Source organism: Miniopterus natalensis, chromosome 11, assembly GCF_054644295.1.
Source record: "Miniopterus natalensis isolate mMinNat1 chromosome 11, mMinNat1.hap1, whole genome shotgun sequence".
NCBI classification, from domain to species: Eukaryota; Metazoa; Chordata; class Mammalia; order Chiroptera; family Miniopteridae; genus Miniopterus; species Miniopterus natalensis.
The window spans coordinates 51,885,251-51,895,036 of record NC_142091.1 but is presented as its reverse complement, the minus strand read 5'-3'; positions in this window follow the sequence as shown (position 1 = coordinate 51,895,036).

Genomic DNA, 9,786 nt, shown 5'->3' with positions numbered 1-9,786 from the left:
TGCTCTATTAAGCAGGGTTCAGCCAAAGAAGTAGTACTTATAAAAGTTTACATATTAATAGTGTAAAATAGAGAGAGTAAGGAGATGGTATATATATACACACACATATATATGGTTAAACTGTCTTTGTAAGGCTGTTGTCTGTCTGTCTGATTCTAGAGCTTGAAGTCTACGGGGCAAACTAGAACCCAGGAGCCTGAGCTAAAGCCCATGATAGCCGACCAGAATTCACATCAGTCTGTCTCAGTACCTGCATTTTGATGACGTGAGAGCTCTGCAGGAGAAGTTTGCTCCCTTCATCATGGAGCTAAACACACACCTGGTCCAGAGCCGGAGACACTGAAGGAGGACCCAAGGGAAGGTGGAGCAGCTGCAGATCTAGCTTCTGCCTCACACCAGTGCAGTAAGCATGCATGAGCACCCTGGTGCCCTTGCCCTAACCGTCCATGCTTAAAAACAACACGGCTGCTGCTTTATTTCCAACCACCAGATCTTGTGCAAATTGTCTTTGGATGCCCACCCTAACTGGAAACATACATGGGAGGAAAAGGAATTCTGGAAAACATAGTTCAGCCTAGCCAAGCTGAAACTTTCAAACCCATCAAAGTCTACCCCTTGTCAACTTGGCACCCATAAACACCTCATTAAACCATAATTAATTCCAAAACAAGCTAATAAAGCAAAGTCAACCTTCTGTTTCACATGATATACCTATTTCACCTACACCTGAAATATACCAACCTTTTCCCTAAAAGAGGTTACATCTTTTCCTGTGCTTTGGACCCTTTGTATATCTTTTCCTGAAGTGCCTGTTCAAATCTGCTATCCACTTTTACTGGGCTGTTTGTCTCTTTACATTGATTTGTTGGAGTTCTTTATATATTCTAAACAAAAATCCTTTGTCAGATTCATGTATTGCAAATTTTTTTCCCAGTCTAGGACTTGCCTATTTGTTTTTAAAGTACCTTCAGATGGGCAGAAGTTTTTGTTGTTTATGAAATCTAATTTATTAGGTTTTTCTTCTTTTATGGTTAGTGTTTTATGCATTCTAAGAAATCTTTGCCTCCTCCCAAGGAAACAAAGGTATTCTCCAATGTTTTCTTCTAATAGCATTATAATTTGTGTTTTTACAAAAAAGCAAAATTGCTTTTAGATGTATGAGCCATCTCAAATTCATTTTTGTGCAGAGTTTGAGGCAGAGGTCAAGATTCATTTTTTTTGCCATATAGTTATCCAGTTGTCCAGCACACTGTTGAAAAGACATCCTCCCACCCCCACCCCCATTGAATCATTTAGCCCCTGTGTCAAAAACTATCCTTATGAGCATGGAAATATTTCTGGAAGTTCTGATCTGTTCTGTCAGTCCATTCCAGAAATCAGTCTATGGGCCAAACTTGGCTCACTGCCTGTTTTTGTAAATAAAGTTTCATTGGACATAGCCATGCCCATTGTTTACATATCGTCTGTGGCTACTTTCATCCTACATCAGCAGGGCTGAGTAGCTGTCACAGAGACCATATGGCCACAGAGACTAAAATATTTACTATATAGCCCTTTACAAAATAAGCTTGCTGATCTCTGGTGTATCCTTAAACCAATACCCACTGTTCTGATGACTGTAGTTTTGTGGTAAATCTTAAAATCACGTAGTGTATATCCTCTAACTTTGTTTTACTTCTTCAGGATTATTTTAGCTACCTAAGTATTTTGCATTTGTATATAAATTTTAGAATAAATTTCTCAAAGTGCTATAAAAATCTTGATGAGCTCCGGTTGGTGTGGCTGAGTTGGTTGGGTGTCGTCCTGTGCACTGAAAAGTTGCCTGTTCAATTCCCATTCAGGGCACATGTCTGAGTTGCAGGCTTGATCCCTGGTAGGGGGGCATGCTGGGGGCAGCCCATCAATGTTTTTCTATGACATTGATGTTTCTCTCTCTCCCTCTCCCTTCCTCTCTCTCTAAAACTCAATTTTTTAAAAATTTCTGATGAAATTTTTACTGTGATTGTACTGAATCTATTCATTAATTTGGAGATCACTAACATCTTAGAATAAAGTCTTTTCATTCATAAACATAGTATATCTTGCTATTCATTTCAGTCTTCCTAAATATTTCTCAGCAACTTTTCAGTTTCTGTTCTACAAGTCTTGCACACTTTTTGCCACACCTGATGCTATTGTACACAATATTTTTTTACTTCATTTTTAAAACGTTCATTGCTAGAATACAGAAATACAATTGAAAGCAAGGTAGCCAGAAAGGAGGCTCCTGACTTTCCCTCCTCCCACAAAAGATTAATTCCTCTGAGAGAAATCCAGAAACAAGCTGAGTGACTCCTATAGATCAGGCAACTTAAGCCAAATACAGGCTTAAAATTAAGACCAAGATAGGAAATAAGATGGCGGCGTGGTTAGCAGCTGCACCCGCCGCCTCCCGCAACCACATCAAAATTACAACTAAAACACAGAACCACCATCACTCAGAGCCTCCTGAAACCTGGCTGAACAAGAAGCCCCACAACCAGGGACCTGAAGGAGCACCGAGACCGGGAAGGGGGCGGAGACGCAGACGGGTCCGGGCTGAATCGTGGAGACTCAGCCGCGGGCCCACACCCGGTGCAGCGGTTGAAACCCGGGAGGGAATCTCCGCGGCGGGGTTTCCCCGGGGAGGGAGGGGTCCCAGCCCCACAGCAGGCCCCCAGCCCAGGGCTCCAGGGCTGGGAAGAGATGTCCCCACAACTCCGGGCTGTGAAACCAGCGGGACTGTCCCTGAGGGTCGCGGAGGCTGAGGAGCCCCAGCAGCTCCTCTAAAGGGCCCGGCACGGACTCACTCGGACGCTCCCTCTGAGCCCAGCGCCGGGCAGCAGCCTGAAAGGACCCGGGACACTCGGGGAGGAACTAACCTGCCTGAGATCCGGGCGAGAGCTGGAGGGGCAGCTTCCTCCCAGGCAGAAGGGCTGGCGGAGGCCATGGCTCCTGTGGCGAGTCCTCCCCGCACACAGCCGGCAGGCAGGCGCCATGTTTGAATCGCCAGCACCTGACTCACACCTTTGGCCCCGCCCCGTGATTCCCGGAGGCCCCGCCCCTCCCCACCTGCAGCTCATCCAGGCCATTTCCAGGGGCTTTTCTGTGCAAGTGGCCTCTTGAGCCTCATGCTTAGGACTTTCCTAAAATCTCTCAAACAAGCAGCAGCAGGCCCCATATGGCTTGATAAGTGGCCCCAGGCCTGGCACTAGCGGCAGCTGCATTGGCTCATAGCTTGGCCTCTCCTGGACACCGCCAAGCCCAGCACAAGTAGCAGCCAACTACGGTTTGCTGTGTAGCTCAGGCTGGGTGGCCCTGGGCAAGGCACTGACACAGGCTGACTTTGCAACTCCCGGGAGGCCCCAGAGACAGTGCACCTGGTGGTCAGACTCAACCACGCTGGATTACAACCCTACCACATCCACGAGTGACACACTCAAGGGGGGCACTTGGTGAACACCAAAGCTCCACTGAAGTAAATCCTGCTCCATAGGGGTGTCTCCAGCACAGCAGCTCTTTAGCTGTAGTGCAGCTGGTCCTCACAGCTGATTGGCCTGGGGGTCATTCCTCCCAGTGATGCCAACAGCAACCAAGGCTCAACTACAACAGGACAGTGCACACAGCCCACACAGGGGAGCACCTAGAAGGCCCAGCTCAGGTGACTGGGGAGGCTGAGCCACTGGACCCTACAGGACACCTACTACACAAAGCCACTCTACAAATTCCAGGAGACATAGCAGCTCTGCCTAATACATAAAAACAAACACCTGGAAGCAGCCAAAATGTGGAGGCAAAGAAACATGTCACAAAGGAAAGAACAAAAGAAATCTTTAGAAAAGGAACTAAATGAAATAGATCCAAGCAAGCTAACAGATACAGAGTTCAGAATAATGGTTATAAGGATGCTCAAGGATATTAGTAAGAGTATGATGAAAATAATTGAGAAAATCAATGACATAATAAAGTACCAATTTGAAATGAAGGTTACACGAACTGAAAGGAAGAATAATTTACAGGGAATCAACAGTAGAGTAGAGGACACTGAGAATCAAATCAGCAATTTGGAACATGAAGAAACAAAAAACACCCAACCAGAAGAGCAAAAAGAAAAAAGAATCCAGAAATATGAAGATAGCATAAGGAGCCTCTGGGACAACTTCAAGAGGCCCAACATTCATATTACTGGGGTGCCAGAAGAGGCAGAAAGAGACCAAGGAATTGAAAACCTATTTGAAAAAATAATTACAGAAAACTTCCCCTACCTAGGGAAAGAAATAGACTTACAAGTCCGGGAAGCACAGAGGGTCCCAAACAAGAGGAACCCAAAGAGGCCCACAGCAAGACACATCATAATTAAAATGCCAAAAGTTAAAGACAAAGAGAGAATCTTAAAAGCAGCAAGAGAAAAGCCGTTAGTTACCTACAAGGGAGCACCCATACAACTGTCAACTGATTTCTCAACAAAAACTTTGCAGGACAGAAGAGAGTGGCAAGAAACAGTCAAAGTGATGAAAAACATGGAACTACAACCAAGATTGCTCTACCCAGCAAAGCTATCATTTAGAATTGAAGGTCAGATAAAGATCCTTCTCAGACAAAAAAAAGCTAAAGGAGTTCATCACCACCAAACCAGCACTACAGGAAATGTTGAAAGGTCTTCTTTAACAAGAAGCTAATGAACAAGAGAATCTGATGAACTAAATGGATCCAGAGACAATGACGAATGTAACAGACGGTCATATTTCAGAGGGAAGAGGGAAGGGGGGTGGAGGGTGGGAAGAGATTAACCAAGGAAGTTAGTTGCATGTATGCATAGCCCATGGACACAGTCAATAACGGGGTAGGGGTCTGGGGAGGGGGTGGAAGCAAGGTGGAGGGGGTCAATTTGGGGGAAAAAATGGGACACCTGTAGTACTTTCAACAATAAAGATAAATTTAAAAAAATTAAGACCAAGATTTCTGCCCCCTGGTGAGCTACTTCACATTTTATCCCCTCAGTATGCATATAGTCCACCTGAGGACAGATTTGTCAGAAGCATAAATTCCATTGGCCACAGCATGTTTTGTTTGTTTGTTTGTTAAACATAGATTTATTAAATGATTTGTATCCAAAATATATAAAGAACTCACAACTTAACAAGAAAACAAACAACTCATTTTTAAAATGAGTAAAATATTTTTAAGGTTTTTTTAAAATTACAGTAGACATTCAATATTATATTAAAGGCCATAGCTTTTTTTTTTTTTTTAAATATATCTTTATTGATTTCAGAGAGAGGAAGGGAGAGGGAGAGACAGAGATAGAAACATCAATGATGAGAAAGTCACCGATGGAGCCCGCAACCTGGGCATGTGCCCTGACCAAGAATCGAACCCCAATCGCCTGGATCCTAGGTCAACGCTCAACCGCCGAGCCACGCTCAGCCGGGCCATAGCTTTTTTTTTAAAGAGTCCCCTGGAGCAGATAGCAGTAGCTCGGGTAATCTTGATTCCTGGAGATAAAGCATTCTCCCCTGATCTTCCCTAGAGGCTCCATGTGAAAAGGAAACTTCTTCGCCACCTCAAGTTAGAAAAACCTCAGTGGGAGATACGCATTGGTCCTGCTCAGGTCACGCGACCCCCTGGAGCAATCACTAGAGACAGGGTGTGGGACATTTTCAAATCATTTACCCATTAACCATTAGCCCTTTTCAGGAAAGTGGGATCTGTCACAAGCAAAAGGGAAAGGGTTGTAGTTCTAAACATAGACAATGAAGGACTTGTGAGCCAGCCAGCCACACAACCTAGTGTCAAACACATGATGTTTTTATTCAGACCTGTGCTGTGCTGCCCTGTCCTGTGTCACTGAGAACCTGCCTGGAGTTTACACTGACACCACATTGCACATTCCACTGGATGGACAGCCATTTCTGTCCAATCATCAAATTATTAATAAGTAGAGGGTATCGATATTGGTAAAGCTCTCTGACCCTTTGAGAGATGTAGAAACGGACAAGATATAGTGCGACGGGTGTTCTCCTGAGGGCAGAGATGTTGGTTACCAATAAATACCACCTCAGAGCACAGAGGGGGAGGCTCATTAGGACTCTGTGGGGTAGGGGTGGAGACGTGGGGCAGCTTCAGGAAAGGTCTGGAATTTGAGAGCGGAAGCTCTCACTTTTATACAGCCCTTCATTTACAAAGCCAGTTCCTAACAGCTATTTTTCTTATCTTTTGATATTCATAACAATCCTAGGAGGTGCCAAAGTTTAAGACAACAGGGAAAGCAAATAGACACAGGATAATTTCAAAAACTACTCAGAAAGCATTGAACAATGTGGAGGTTTCCTCTCTGGTCAACACCAGTTGGTTGGTAAAGTCTGTGGGGTGCTGTCTTCAGAGGAATTCTCCAGCTCCAGCCAGACTCAGTGTGGCAAGGTTCTGGGATCCATTAACCAGGGCTTCATGGGCAGAGTTTTGGAGCACGGTGCCAGAAAACAGGAGACAAGAAATAGTAAATGAGGATGGAAAGGTAAGTAGAAGCTAGAATGTTAAATGTCAGAGGGTCCGCAAAGTTGAGTTGATTAGACGTTGTTTTCTCTAGTTGCCAGAAGTGGGGTAAAAAAACAAACATTTCTATTAATTCGGATTATGCCAAACTGTGGAACCTGTTCACCCAGATGTGTGAGACCCGTGCATTCCTAACAAGTAAAATGAAAAATCAGGACCCTTTTCATAACCACTGTACTCCCCTTGTTTGTCCATGACTTACTCTCTCAGCTCCCCCTTCTGGAAAACCTGAGGTTCCGCATCACAGCAAACGTGTGTGAAGAATGACCACACTTGTCCCACAGTCAGATGACAGCGGCAGTCACCCCAGAGGGAGGCCTCGTCTTTTCCCTTGTAACTCCCTGGGGGCTTCCATAAGCAGAGGCTAGAACAGCCCAGAATCTTGTATTCATGGTAATCCCAAAATTCATGGTAATTTGTTATGTAGCAATAGATTATCTAATACAACTGGCAAGTAGATATATGAGTCTGGAATTAAGAGGTTCTTGTGGAGATAAAAATGTGGAAGTGATCAGAATATAGACCCCATTTGTGCTGGCTGTTGTCCATGTGCCCCCACCTCACCAAGTTTCCACCTTTCTCTGCCTTTCTCTGTGCTCCAGGAGGCTACCTTCTACTGACTAAATTCATGGGCTTTCTTGGTTCAGCCAATGGGAGGTACCAGCAGAAGATCAGAAAGCAGGAGAGAGTGGCCAAGATATTTCTTCTTTTGTTCCCTCCCAGCTCCGGGTAGTACAGCCCTTAGACTTGGGTAAAAGTGCCCCTGCTGGGCTGACAGTGCCATCTGGGTGGGACTTTGCCCTCCAACACTTTCCTCTCCTACTGCATGGGGTTAGCCTTAGTAAGAAGAGTGATAGTTCACCTACAGTAGCAGTAAGGGCGAGGAGGTACATGATGAAAGATGCTGAGCTGTAATAGACGTAGAGGTGGCACTTTGAGGAACTTGTCTTCTGGCTATTTCTATCGTCCCAGTTAAGGTCATCAGTTGACAGTGAGAATGATGGAGGAGGAGTCCAAGGTTTAAGGAAAGAGGAAGCATGGAATAGTCATATAGGAGTACAAGATATGAATGGGTTAGGGAAATGTACCATAGCTGCCTGGCAGTACTAAGGATTCATTTGAAGCTGTTGGTCATTTATTTTAATTTTTCTTTTCTTTTTCTTAAATATGTCTTTATTTCAGAGGGAGGAAGGAGAGGGAGGGAGAGAGAGAGAGATAAACATCAATGATGAGAGAGTCATTCATCGGCTGCCTCCTGCACGCCCCCTACTGGGGATCAAGCCCGAAGCCCCGGCATGTGCCCTGACAGGCAATCGAACTGCGATCTCCTGGGTCATAGGTCAATGCTCAACCCCTGAGCCACACCGACTAGGCTTATTTTATTTTTCAATTACAGTTTACATTCAACATTACTTGGTATTAGTTTCAGGTGTACAGCATAAGTACAATCATATACTTTACAAAGTGTTTTCCTTGATATTTCAAGTACCCAGCTGACACCACATATAGTTATTACATTATTATTGACTATACTCCCTATGCTATACTCTACATTCTCTAGACCATTTTGTGATTACCAATTTGTAGCTCCCAATCCCTTCACCTTTTTCACCCACTCCCAAACCCCCTCCCCTCTGGCAACCATCGGTCTGTTTTCTGTACCTGAGTCTGTTTCTATTTTGTTTGTTTATTTTGCTCTTTAGATTCCACATATAAGTAAAATCATATGGTATTTGTTTTTTTCTGTTCGGCTTATTTCACTTAGCATAATATTCTCTAGGTCTATCCATGCTGTCACAAATGGTAAGATTTCATTCTTTTTTATGGCCAAGTAATATTCCATTGTATATTTGTAGAAGCTGTTGGTCTTTTTTTTTTTTTTTTTTACTTATTTATTTTAGAAAGAGAGAGGAAGGAAGAGAGAAAGAGAGAGAGAGAAACATCAATTTGGCGCTCCACTTATTTATGCACTCATTAGTTGTTTCTTGTATGTGCTCTGACAGGGGATCGAACCCACAACCTTGGAGTACCAGGGCACATACTTGATCAGGGCACAAACCTAGGTTGCAGATTCAATCTCGGGTTGGGGCGCCTGTGGGAAGCAACTGATCGATGTTTCTCTCTCACGTTGATGTTTCTCTCTCTCCCTTCCTTTCTCTCTAAAAATCAATAAAAACATGTCCTCAGGTGAGGATTACCAAAAAAAAAAATATATATATATATATATATCTCCAAGTCATGAAAGTTTAAAAAAACAGAGGAGCTGCTGCACGTTGAAGGAGATCATAGAGACATGACATGTCAATGTGACGTGATCCTTGACTAGGATCCTTTTGCTATAAAGGACATTCTTGATGAGACTCCAATGGGATTTCTGGGAGCAAGCAAGATTACTTCTTACTATTCTTGCAACTCTTCTGTATGTTTAAAGTTGTTTCTAAATAAAACCTTTTTTAAAAAAAACAACCTGTTTTTTAATTTTTTTTAAAGAAAGAATGGCTGAGTCTGCTTGGGGAAGTGCTCTGAAATACCACAGTATATACAGTAGTGAATCCTCCAGTTTTGGGGTAACTGTAATGCCAATATTTGGGCAAAAGGGAATACCTAGATCTTTTGAGGGCTTTATGTACAGAGTCTGAGCTGATACAGAGACCCAGGGACCCAAATCCCATCATTGTTCCTTATTAGAGAAGTGGCACATGGAAGTCAAGTAATAAGTGGAGTCCTGGGCCAGGTTCATCTCGCAGTGAGCCCACTGAGTCCACAGACCAACTGGTAGTCATCTTCCCAGCTCCTAAGTATATGATTGGAATGGCCCTGCCCAGCAGTTAGCAAAAGCCCCATATTGATTCCTTGACCTATGGAGTAAAAGCTACTGAAAGATGAGGTGGAAGTCCCTGAAACTATACCTTCTCTTAGCAAAACAATAAATAAAAAAACAAGATCACATTCCAGGGGGAGTGGAAGAGACTGGTACTGTCCTCAAAGATTTAAATGATGCAGGGCTGGCTGTCCCAATCACATTCCATTTGATTCATGAGCCCCACCCTTGTCAAAAGCAGATGACCATGGCAGATGACAGTGGGCTGCTGACATACACCTACCAAGCAGTAGTACAAAGTGCAGCTGCTGTGCTAGACTTGGCACCTTTACTAGAATATAGTAACATGGCCTCTGCTACATGGTGTTGCTCTTGATCTGGCAAATGCATTATTT